Consider the following 11,160-nt stretch of genomic DNA (forward strand, 5'->3'; position numbering starts at 1 on the left):
ACATTGTTAAATCATGTTTTTGAGGACCTTCGGAAGACGAAGGCCCCCAATAGTAGCCCCTCGCAAGGTTAATTTGTTAGAATAATGAATTCAGGTTGCAATATGGACGAAGGCCCTAAGCCGAAGGTCCGAAAAAACACCTTCCCATTGCTAGAATAGCAACAGTCAATGACAGACGGGGCCATCCAACTTGGAGCGCGTTGGGCGTATAAATAAGAACTCACCCCGAGCACATTTGGTACGCCTGCTTTGCTTTGCTTGATTTCTTAGCTCTAGCTTTCCAACAGTTGCTTAGTTTCTTAAATTTTCTAAGCTTCGGATTTAAGGACATATTTTTGTCAGTTCCGTAGATAAGATGTCTCAAGACAAGAAGACAGTTGCTGAAACAAAGCTAACCGAAGAGGAGAAGCTTCATGAGGAAAAGACTGTTGTATTCATTGAGTCAATTGCAAAGACAAATACAGAAAAGATTACAAAAGAAATTCTAGAAGGCTTATCTGAAGATACCGATGACAGCGACAGTTATGATGCGAAAAGTGGGGGCGAAGATTCCGAAGATCGGCCCTGGCGACCAAGTCATGCAGTCTTCGGGAAATCGACTATTAGACAAAGTCATTTTGATAGCATGAGAGGAAGGTATTTTCGAGATATATCTATTGTGAGAGCTGACAACGGAGACAGGACTGTTCCTGTTCCTGAAGAAAATGAAGTCGTAATCTACCGAAGCTTCTTCAAAGCTGGACTTCGGTTCCCCTTAAGCAGATTTGTGGTTGAGGTTTTAAAGATATATCAGATTTTCCTTCACCAGATCACTCCCGAAGCAATTATCAGAATGGGGATCTTCATTTGGGCTGTGAGAAGTCAAGGTCTGGAGCCAAATGCAAAATGCTTTTATAGTATGCATGAATTGTGCTATAAAACGAAACCCTGGGGTAAAGAACAGTACCATAACAATTTTGGTTGCTACAGCTTCGTTGCTCGTTCTGGCTCAAGCTATCCAGTACCAACCTTTCGGAAGAGATGGCCCAGTGCCTAGATGGAGGAGTGGTTTTACGTGAAGAATGATTTAAAAGTAAGAGAAGATATTAAAGAAATCATCATGCGCCCCATCTGGTCGCGCTTCGGCCTCTGAAAGCCGAAGGTAGAGATCGATGAGGTAGCCAAAGCATGCCAAAGGGCCTTCAGCACAGTCTGCGCATTTATTGGGACAAGGGACTTAGTCCAAGAGCACGTGGCCTACAGAATATGGCCACTGATAGACAGCTGGGAAATGCCAAAGGAAATCATTACTAACCCTAGCGAAGGTGGTTTGGTTCGATTGAAATATACCTTCAGGTTTAGAGACCAATTTATCGAACCAGACGACGATTGGCTGAAGTGTGTTGAAAATACTAGTGATGAACTACTTGGAGCATACTCCAAGTTTGAAGATAATGCACTATCAGCGACCTTCGGGAGCCGAAAAAAGAAAAGGCTAAATAGAGTTTTTGATGCTATTGGATTTGTGTACCCTGATTACCACTACCCACCGCGTGGGCAGAAAAGAAAGGGTGCAACTTCTGGGAAGACTGTTGCTTCGGCTACTCCAACGAGCCTGCGTCGAAGAGGAAAAAACTGAAGGTCCTTACACACCGACCGTGCTACATTGAACCGGCCATAGTGCCCGAATTTGGCGGTGAGACTTCTTCAGCTACTGAAGCGAAAGAACCTGCTCCTCCCACGCAAAAGATTGAAGAGCCGGCTGCAATGCCGAAGGCATCCTCAGCCAAATTAGCTGAGCCGAAGGCCGATAATATTAAAGAGACAAGAGTCGAAGGGACGAAAATATTAGAAGTTCTAAGCCCTTCGGCAGAAGTGACAGTGCCGAAGGCACAAAAAGGTCTTACAGCGACCCCCAAGAGGAAAAGGATGGCCAGTGTACTAGATGTGCTGGAAACGATAAAAAATTCAAGCTCTACTTCAGGGAAAACTGCCAAGGCTTCAGAAACGCAGATTGAAACTGAAACAAAGCTGACCGAAGCTGAAGCTACAAAGAGCCAGGCCGACACTGAAGCTAGGACTTCAGAGCCCGCTAAGGAGAAATCCTTGGAAACCGGAGAAAAGGCAGCGGAAAAAGAAGCTGTAGATCAAATTCTGCCTAAAAAAGCTGCCACTACTACTCCCGAAGCGCCTTCCGAAGTTCTTGATTATATTATACGACACGCTTCGAGAAAAAGATTATCTGAAGCAGAGATTTTTGAAGCTAAACATTATGCCTGAGAACTGAAGTATCCGAAAGGGGCCTTAGTGTTCAATGGCACAAACGAAGATGACTTCTTATACTGCCTCTCAGACAACAAAGAATTATCTGTCTGCCGGGAGATGGCCAGAAGTATGGGGTTCCCAAAGCTTGAAGCTGGCCTCTGCGCCATGACGAAGGACAATCTTGCAGATAGCCTCGCATATAACAGTCTGAAGGTACAAAAATTGTATATGTGGAAGTTTATGAATTTTGAATTATTCTTTTGCTCTTATATTAACTCGTTCATTCTTTTCATATAGGGTTTAATACTTAGCAACGCCTTAAGGGCGCAAAAGAATGCTGAATACGAGAGTTGCACTATTGCTCTCAACAACCTTCGAACAGAGGTTATTAAGCTGAGGAACGAAGCTTTGGAAAAAGACAAAGTTCTACTTACATTGGAGGACAAGGTAAAGGGGGATGAAGCTAACAACAAGACCCAATCTAAAATCCAAAGGAACGAGATTGAAAACCTCCAAAAGCAACTGGCCGAAGCCAAATTGAAATGCGCTATTGCCGAAGCTGACCGAGATGCCAGTGATTACTGAAAAAATTATTGGGAAAAAACAGTTGCAGAACTTCGCTCATCAAAAGAAAGATGTTATGAAAAATCTGTGGAATGTGTGAAGAAGATAAAAACTAGCTTCACCAACGTTGGCGCATATTCAACCGAAGATAACTTCATACGGGGTGATCCTGAAGGCCCAATTGAATGGATCAGCAGCGAGGCCGAAGCCTTTGAGGAAATTTTGAGTGACCGAGAGGACGTCTGCACCTTCTTTGGTGCGAGGGGAATTGCAGCTATTTTGGAGAAGTCAGGTTGTGAACATGTGAAAACTTTGGCCAAAGCCGAAGCTGCTTTCTCTATTGATGATACGAAGGACCCCTAGGCCGAAGCAAGCTTAGTAGGCGGAAAAAATTTCACTGACATATGGGAAAATGGCGGCCGAGGGATGGCCCATGAAATAATAAAGAAGAGCCAAAAAGATACTCATGACGCTAGGGAAGCAACAAAGGCAGTTGAAAAAGCTGCGGAACTCGAAAGGCGGATAGGTATTGCTTAATGGCTTTTAACTTTATTGTTTATTTTTGTGGCTTCGAACTGATTTACGTTTTCTACCGCAGCTGAACTATCTCCTCTCCCAGAGCCCTTCGAGTCATTGGCCGACCCAGAGGCAAAGGAATCAGCAGAAATTATTAGCATGGCTGAAACTATTGTAGACGAAGTCGTTACCCAACTGCTGATCGAAGCTGCAGATAAAGTTTTGAAAGAAGAAGAATAGCTATTGTAAAAACATTACTAGAATATTAATGTAACATTTGCTGAACTATGCTTGTAATATTTGGTGCTCATGGGTTTTGAATGTAATATATGAATGGTTTTGTAATTTATTTCTTTACGATGCATAAAACTTTTATGTACATACTGTTTTTGAGCCTTCGGCGAAAAAACACCTTCCCTTCTTTTCATGCTTCATGAAGAAGAGCTTTTATGCTTGGTGAAAAATCCTCCAATCGTCACAAAAACATTAATGCTTCATCAACAACAGATTTTTTCCTCCTCATCAGAGTGCTTCGTAAAAAGTCATCCAAGCATCGCCAAACATTAATGCTTCGTCAACAACAGATTTTTTCCTCCACATCAGAGCTGATGAAGCTGTATTTCTTCAAAAAAAATTCCTCCACATCAGAGCTGATGAAGCTGTATTTCTTCAAAACTTATTTTGTGCCTTAACACAATTTCACTTTTGTGAAGCATTCTCCGAAGGTCAACATTGTATCCCCTTCTTGTGCCATTGATGCAATATGATGTATGATGTTATGTTATGCGAAATGATGTGACGATGTTATGCTATGCAAAATGATACTTTGTGTCGAAGACACACACTCACATCCCCATAGTGGAATTACACAATCTCTTTGCCGTTTATTTTTCGGCTTCACCGCTTATTTTTCGGTGTATCAGCGCTGACTTTTCGTTGTAAGTTCTGCATTCCCTTAGGAACGTCTTTTGAACTTCTTCGCCTTCTATTTCGGCGGTATTCGCGTTGACTTTTCGCGCTTCGCCTTATATTTTGGCGGTATTTGGCTCTGCATTCCCTTTGGAACGACTTTTGAGCAGAAAACTTACACTGCGCTCCCTTAGGAACGACTTTTTGTAGCTTCGGCAAACTTACGCTGCGTTCCGTAGAACGACTTTTTGTAGCTTCGGAGATACTTGTGATGTAATTTTTAGCCGCGCGTTCCCTTAGGAACGACTTTTTGTGCTTCAGCGACTTTTTGGACTCCGTAAGTCTGTAGAGAAGATATATTTTCACTATGGCAAAAACGAAGCTATTACAAGGAATTGAAAATGACAAGAAAACTAGGTTTTCGATAATTGTTCCTTAGAAAGAAAATGACAATGAATGTAAAAACTATTTCAGGGGTAGGATATCTCTCAATAGATATGCTTCGATTCTGGCACAATACTGTTGACTGTGCGAGCTTCGGACTCCTCCTTGAAATCTCACTGTTGGTGTGTCTGTTGGCTCCCTTCTAGTTGCTGACCTCGTGGATATGCAGGTTGTAGTGGTGGGGGAGGTGGAGGTTGTGGCCAAGATGCTTGTGGCTGGCTAGCCGAAGCAACAGAAGCTGCAGGATGGTTACCCACATACTCTGGTATGTAGGGTGAGTGATATGAAGCAGTGTGCATGACTTGCTTCGGCTGGTTCTGTTGAGCTGCGGCTTCTGTTATTTCCTTTTGTTTCTGAATGGTGACATGGCACATCCTTGTGGTATGGCCCTTGTCCTCACCACAGAATAAGCAATAAATTTTCCTAGGTTGATCCCCAAACCTTCCTCCAAAGCCCCTGGCGCCTCTGCCTCTTGGAGCTGGCGGTCGAAGATAGCTTTGTTGCTGCCCCAAAGCTTGCAAGGAATATTGTGGCCTCTATTGTTGACTTCCTCTGTCGTCACTCTGAGTGGAGTGGATTGACCTGACATGCCTTGGGTGGATTCTCCCTCTGAAACCCCTGGTCATCTCAGAGAACCTATAGGCGTTCTCCCTTCTTTGACGAAAGTCATTGTCAGCGCGAATGTATTCATCCATCTTTTGAAGCAGCTTCTCCAAAGTCTGTGGAGGCTTTCTAGCAAAATACTGGGCAGTAGGTCCTGGACGAAGCCCCTTGATCATGGCCTCAATGACAATTTCATTGGGCACTATAGGCGCTTGTACTCTCAGGCGCAAGAACCTTCGGACGTATGCTTGGAGATACTCATCATGGTCTTGCGTGCATTGAAACAAAGCCTGAGCTATAACTGGCTTCGTCTGAAAGCCCTGGAAACTTGTTACCAACATATCCTTGAGCTTCTGCCATGAAGTAATAGTTCCTGGCCGAAGAGAAGAATACCACGTTTGGGCCACATTCTTAACTGCCATGACGAAGGACTTGGCCATAACAGCTGCATTGCCTCCGTATGAAGATATAGTTGCTTCATATCTCATCAAAAACTGCTTCGTAACTGAATGTCCATCATACATGGGGAGTTGAGGTGGCTTGTATGATGGAGGCCATGGGATAGCCTGCAGTTCTGCTGTCAAGGGAGAAGCATCGTCAAAAGCAAAGGTATCATGATTAAAATCATCATACCATCCATCTTCGTTGAAGAAGCCTTCTTGATGAAGCTCCCTATGTTGGGGCCTTCGTTCTTGTTCGTCTTGGGCAAGATGACGTACTTCTTCAGTGGCTTCGTCAATCTGCCTTTGAAGATCGGCTAGTCGAGCCATCTTCTCCTTTTTCCTTTGTACTTGTTGATGAAGCATCTCCATGTTTCTGATTTCTTGGTCCAACTCCTCCTCCTGAAGTGTTGGAATAATGGCCTTCCTCTTCTGGCTTCGGGCCTCTCGAAGAGAAAGGGTCTCCTGGTTTGGGTCCAGTGGCTGCAGAGCGGCAGCCCCTATCGCTGAAGCTTTCTTCGGTGGCATGGCGAAGGTCAGTGCTTGCCGAAGGTGGTCGAAAAGGATTCACCGGAGGTGGGCGCCAATGTTGGGGACTTGTTCTCAAATGCTATGAGTTAAGAACAAGGCAACACAAAGAATGTTAAATGTTAATGCCCTTCGTCCATCGAAGCATTATTTCCCTTGGGATATAATGATCTTCGGACGAAGGTCATGAAGGACATACCTTCATCATTACATCATATGATAATGAAAATAGAATCACATGAAATGTGAAAGATAACATGAACAATTATGTATCATTATCAGCTCATTTATATTTTATTATCATAGAAAAATAGAAATGATATCAAGTTACAAATGTACCTTCGGCTTGAAAGAAGGTAAAAGTGCGAGCGTGACGCAAAAGCAAATGCCAAGTCAGCGTGAACAGTGCAGGAGCATTGTTCATCTATTTATAGGCATGGGACGCAGCCCATGTAAAATAACACCCATGCCATTTACATTTGCTAATGACTCTATAGTGATCCATCGAGGTCTAAATAGTCTTTTCCCTTTTAAGTCGGTTCCCTTTTCTGCTATCATGTCGAAGCTCCCTTGCGCATTGCTTCGGCTCTGCGTCAACCTTCGTATTCTTCGTGCTTCTCACACTTTGGTTCTGCTCCAAGTCCGAAGATACCTGGTCATGTAATACACTCCAAAAACATTGTTAAATCATGTTTTTGAGGACCTTTGGAAGACGAAGGCCCCCAACAGATGTGTTCCCACTATCAAGAATTGATTCGTTAGTAGAAGCAGTTGCAACTTTAGAGATCATTAGTATGCTCGATTGCTATTGAGGGTATCACCAAATATGGATGAAAAAGAAAGATGAGCCGAAGACTAGTTTCAAAACCCCTAGTGGAACTTATTGCTATCTTCGGATGCTTGAGGGGCTTAAGAATGCTGGTGGGAGCTTTAGCAGAATGACAACCAAAGTGATGAGTTCACAGTTGGGTAGGAATGTCCTAACTTATGTTGATGATATCATCATAAGGAGTACGAAGCAGCACGATCATATCTTAGGTCTCCAAGAAACATTCGCTAATTTCAGAAAAGTAGGTTTGAAACTTAACTCAGAGAAATACGTCTCCGGAGTAAAGAAGGGCAAGTTTTTGGGTTGCCTTGTATCAACAAAAGCTATAGAAGCGAATCCAAGCAAAATCAAAGCAATACTTCATATGGAGCCACCAAAATCAAGAAAAGGGGCTCAGATATTGGCAGGAAGGTTGGCTTTCTTAAACATATTCATTTCAAGATCTGCTGAACAAAACTTGACATTCTTCAAAGTCCTAAAATCAATAGAGGTCTTTCAATAGAGTCCTCCTCAGCAGCAAGCCTTCGAAGAACTGAAAGATTATCTGATAAAGCTTACAACATTATCTCCACCTTCACCAGGGGATCCATTGTTACTCTATGTATCAGCTTCACACACTTACATAAGCGCAACATTGGTCCAGGAGACAGTGACCGAAGGTATCAAAAGGCAAATGCTTGTTTATTTCATCTCCGAAGTGTTGAGTCCATCCAAAAAAATTATACAGAAATGGAGAACGTCCTTTATGTTGTCCTAATGGCCTCAAGAAAGCTTTGTTACTATTTTTAGTCCCACAATATCGTTGTACCTTCGTCGCTACCACTTAAAGATATTATAAGAAATAGAGAAGCTTCGAGCCAAATTGGTAAATGGGCAGCAAAACTCAATGAGTTCATCATCGATTTTGTGCACAGGTCCTCCATTCAGTCTCAAGCACTGGCATATTTTATTGCTGATTGGACCCCAGGCTCACAAGATGAAGCATCCTAGTCAAATGAAGTTGTTTGGCCAGTTTTTTTGTGATGGCTCATGGGGATCTTTCGAAGCCGGAGCTGCAATTGTTATTGTGTCACCATCTAAAGTGAAGACATCATATGCTATTAGGCCGTAATTCCGGAGCACAAACAATATAACAGAGTATGAAGCTTTGTTGTTGGGACTAAGGAAGCTGAAAGCAATGGGTGTACGAGGAGCAGTATTGAAATCATATTCCCAAGTTATCACAGGTCAGGTGTGAAAGGATCACGATGCCCAAGAGGGGGTGAATTGGGCTTTTCTAAAATTCCAACAAAAGTTAAACCCTAAGCATGAGCCCAACTTCAACCAAACTACTAGCAATAAGTAAAAGCTACGAGATAAACAACAACCCTAAGTCATTATTACAAATACTAACTAAGAAAATACACAAAGTAAAATACTCAAAGTAAATGCGGAATGTAAAGTAAGGGTAAGAAGACTCCTCCAAAATTTTCCCGAGGTATCGAAGAGTCGGCACTCTTCCCTAGTCCTTGTTGGAGCACTCACGCAAGGATATCGCTCCCCTTGGTCCTCGCAAGAACCAAGTGCTCACTATGAGATGATCTTTTGCCTCTCCAACACGGTGGATCCCTCATGACCATGTACAATCTCCGAGTTGGGTCACCAACAAGTCCTCCAAGGTGATCACCAAACCCCAATCACCACCAAGTCGTCTAGGTGATGCCGATCACCAAGAGTAACAAGTTATAGACTTGCACTTGACCAAGAGAAGCCTAATGCATGTGGTGTGTGCTTTTGGTGGCTCTCATGTGCACTAATGAGATCCTAACATGGGATTATGATTTTGCTAATCACCTCATAATGCTTTGTGGGCTTGCAATGCACTAGCAATGAATACAAGTGTATATGGGCAGCAAGACACTAAATGTGGCTGGTAGAGGGGGTACAAATACCCCCACCAACCAAAACTAGTCGTTATTGTAGGCTACTGCGCATGGGCGCACCAGACAGTCTGGTGCACCAACGGTGTGCATCCAACAGCTAGTCGTTGCTCTGACAGTGCACCAGACAGTGAACAGTGATTGTCCGGTGCAGACCGGACAGTCCGGTGCCTGGCTAAAATTCGAGCCAGCGAATAGCGGGCTCTCAAGTTTCTTCAGGAGCAGAGGGTTGCTCCTAGGGCATTATTGGGCCCACTGCCAGGTGATGCACCCGACAGTCCGGTGCCCCTATGTCAGCAATCCCAAGTCTTTTCCTTAGGTTTTTCTAAACCGTTTTCGTTCTAATCTTGTGAGTGAGTTATAGAGTGACACCTAGCACTAGTTGTGAGTGTGAACATGCACCAACACTACACTAGATTTCTCTTGGTCAAACTATTCTTTCACAACCCCTCTTTATAGTATGGCTAAAATAAAAATAGAAGTCCTAACTCTATACCAAGTGTTCACATGTCCTTTGACACTTATAATATGAAGTCCTTCATCTTTTGATTCGCCTTTTGCAGCCGTTGCTTCAAGTTCTCATCTCAGGGGTTGTTTTCACCGTTGTAGCGCAACTTCCTATAATGTGACCTAATTTACCATTTGCTCTGCAAAAACACACGTTAGTCACATATAATCTTACGTTGTCATTAATCACTAAAACCAACCAGGGCCTAGATGCTTTCGAGGTGGATAAATCGAGCAAGGTGAAAAATCCTAATATGGAGAAATACCTTGACATGGTTAGAAGGATGGAATCTTCCTTTGAAGGTTTCTCATTAAAGAACATCTCAAGGTTGGATAACGAGCATGCTGACATGTTGGCCAAGTCTGCCACTTAGAGGCTCCCTTTACCTCCTGAAGTGTTCTTATAAGTATTAAAGGAACCTTCGGTCGATCTAATAGAAAGGGCTATCTTAATAGTATCTCCTACACACAACGAAGATTGGAGAACGGAGATTATAACTTTCCTTCGAGGAAATCATCCAGTCGATGACGAAGCATACACCAAAAGGATGCAAGCAAGAACAAGACCATACAAGATTATAGAAGGGAAGTTATACAAAGAAGGTGTTTGTTCACCTCTACTAAAGTGCATTTCTAGAGACAAAGGCCAAGAATTGATAAGAGAAATTCATTCTGGTTTATGTAGCTCGCATATTGGTCCTAGAGCTCTACTGAAAAAAAATCGTCAAGGATTTTGTGCAAAAGTGTTGTAAAAATTTTCGTGAATGATTTTATGCAGCATCGGATACAGCGGAGTTTGTGCAGAAGTGTGACAACTGCCAAAGATGTGTAAGAGATCAAAAACTGCCATCGTCCTAGTCAGTTGATACAACCCACTTGGCCCTTACAAAGATGGGGAATGGATATAATTGGCACAATGCCAGCTGCCCAGGGAAACCTAAAATACGCAGTGGTCACAGTCGAGTATTTCTCAAAATGGATCGAAGCAAAGGCTTTGGCAACCATAACTTCGGCCACCATTCAAAAATTCTTTTGGCAAAACATTATTTGTCGTTTCGTAGTGCCAAAGTCCATCACTGTTGATAATGACACTCAGTTGTACTCTGAAGCATTCAAAGCATTTTGCGGTCAAGTGGGGACAAGCATACACTTCGCTTCTATCAGGCATCTAGAGTCCAATGGATTGGTGGAAAGAGCAAATGGAATAATCCTACTGGGAATCACAAAATTCTTGGTTGGGTTACCAAAGGGGAAATGGACATAAGAGTTTACTAAAGTTGTGTGGAATCATAACACTTCTATATCAAGACCTACGGATTTCACACCATCCAAAAGTACTCAACCTTGCCTTAAATATTGCTTCTCAACTAAATAAAGCATATGGGTGTATGCTGATGAATAGGGTGGTGAAGTCCAGGCGTGTGGTCTTCTCGGATGATGCCTGTGGAGGCCACTCGATCCGCTTGTTTTTTATGTAATAGTTGTAATCATTGTTTTTGACCTATGGGTCCATATGTAATAAGTAACGACGTTTTATGCTGGATATGGATTATTGTTATCACTAATGAAGCCATTGTATATGTGAGCAAACATCGTGGGCACACATATAGGTGCATAAAACCGGGTGTGACACACATCAACAGTGTTTGTAGTGCAG

This window comes from Zea mays, chromosome 1 (genome assembly GCF_902167145.1).
Source record: "Zea mays cultivar B73 chromosome 1, Zm-B73-REFERENCE-NAM-5.0, whole genome shotgun sequence".
Classification (NCBI taxonomy): Eukaryota; Viridiplantae; Streptophyta; class Magnoliopsida; order Poales; family Poaceae; genus Zea; species Zea mays.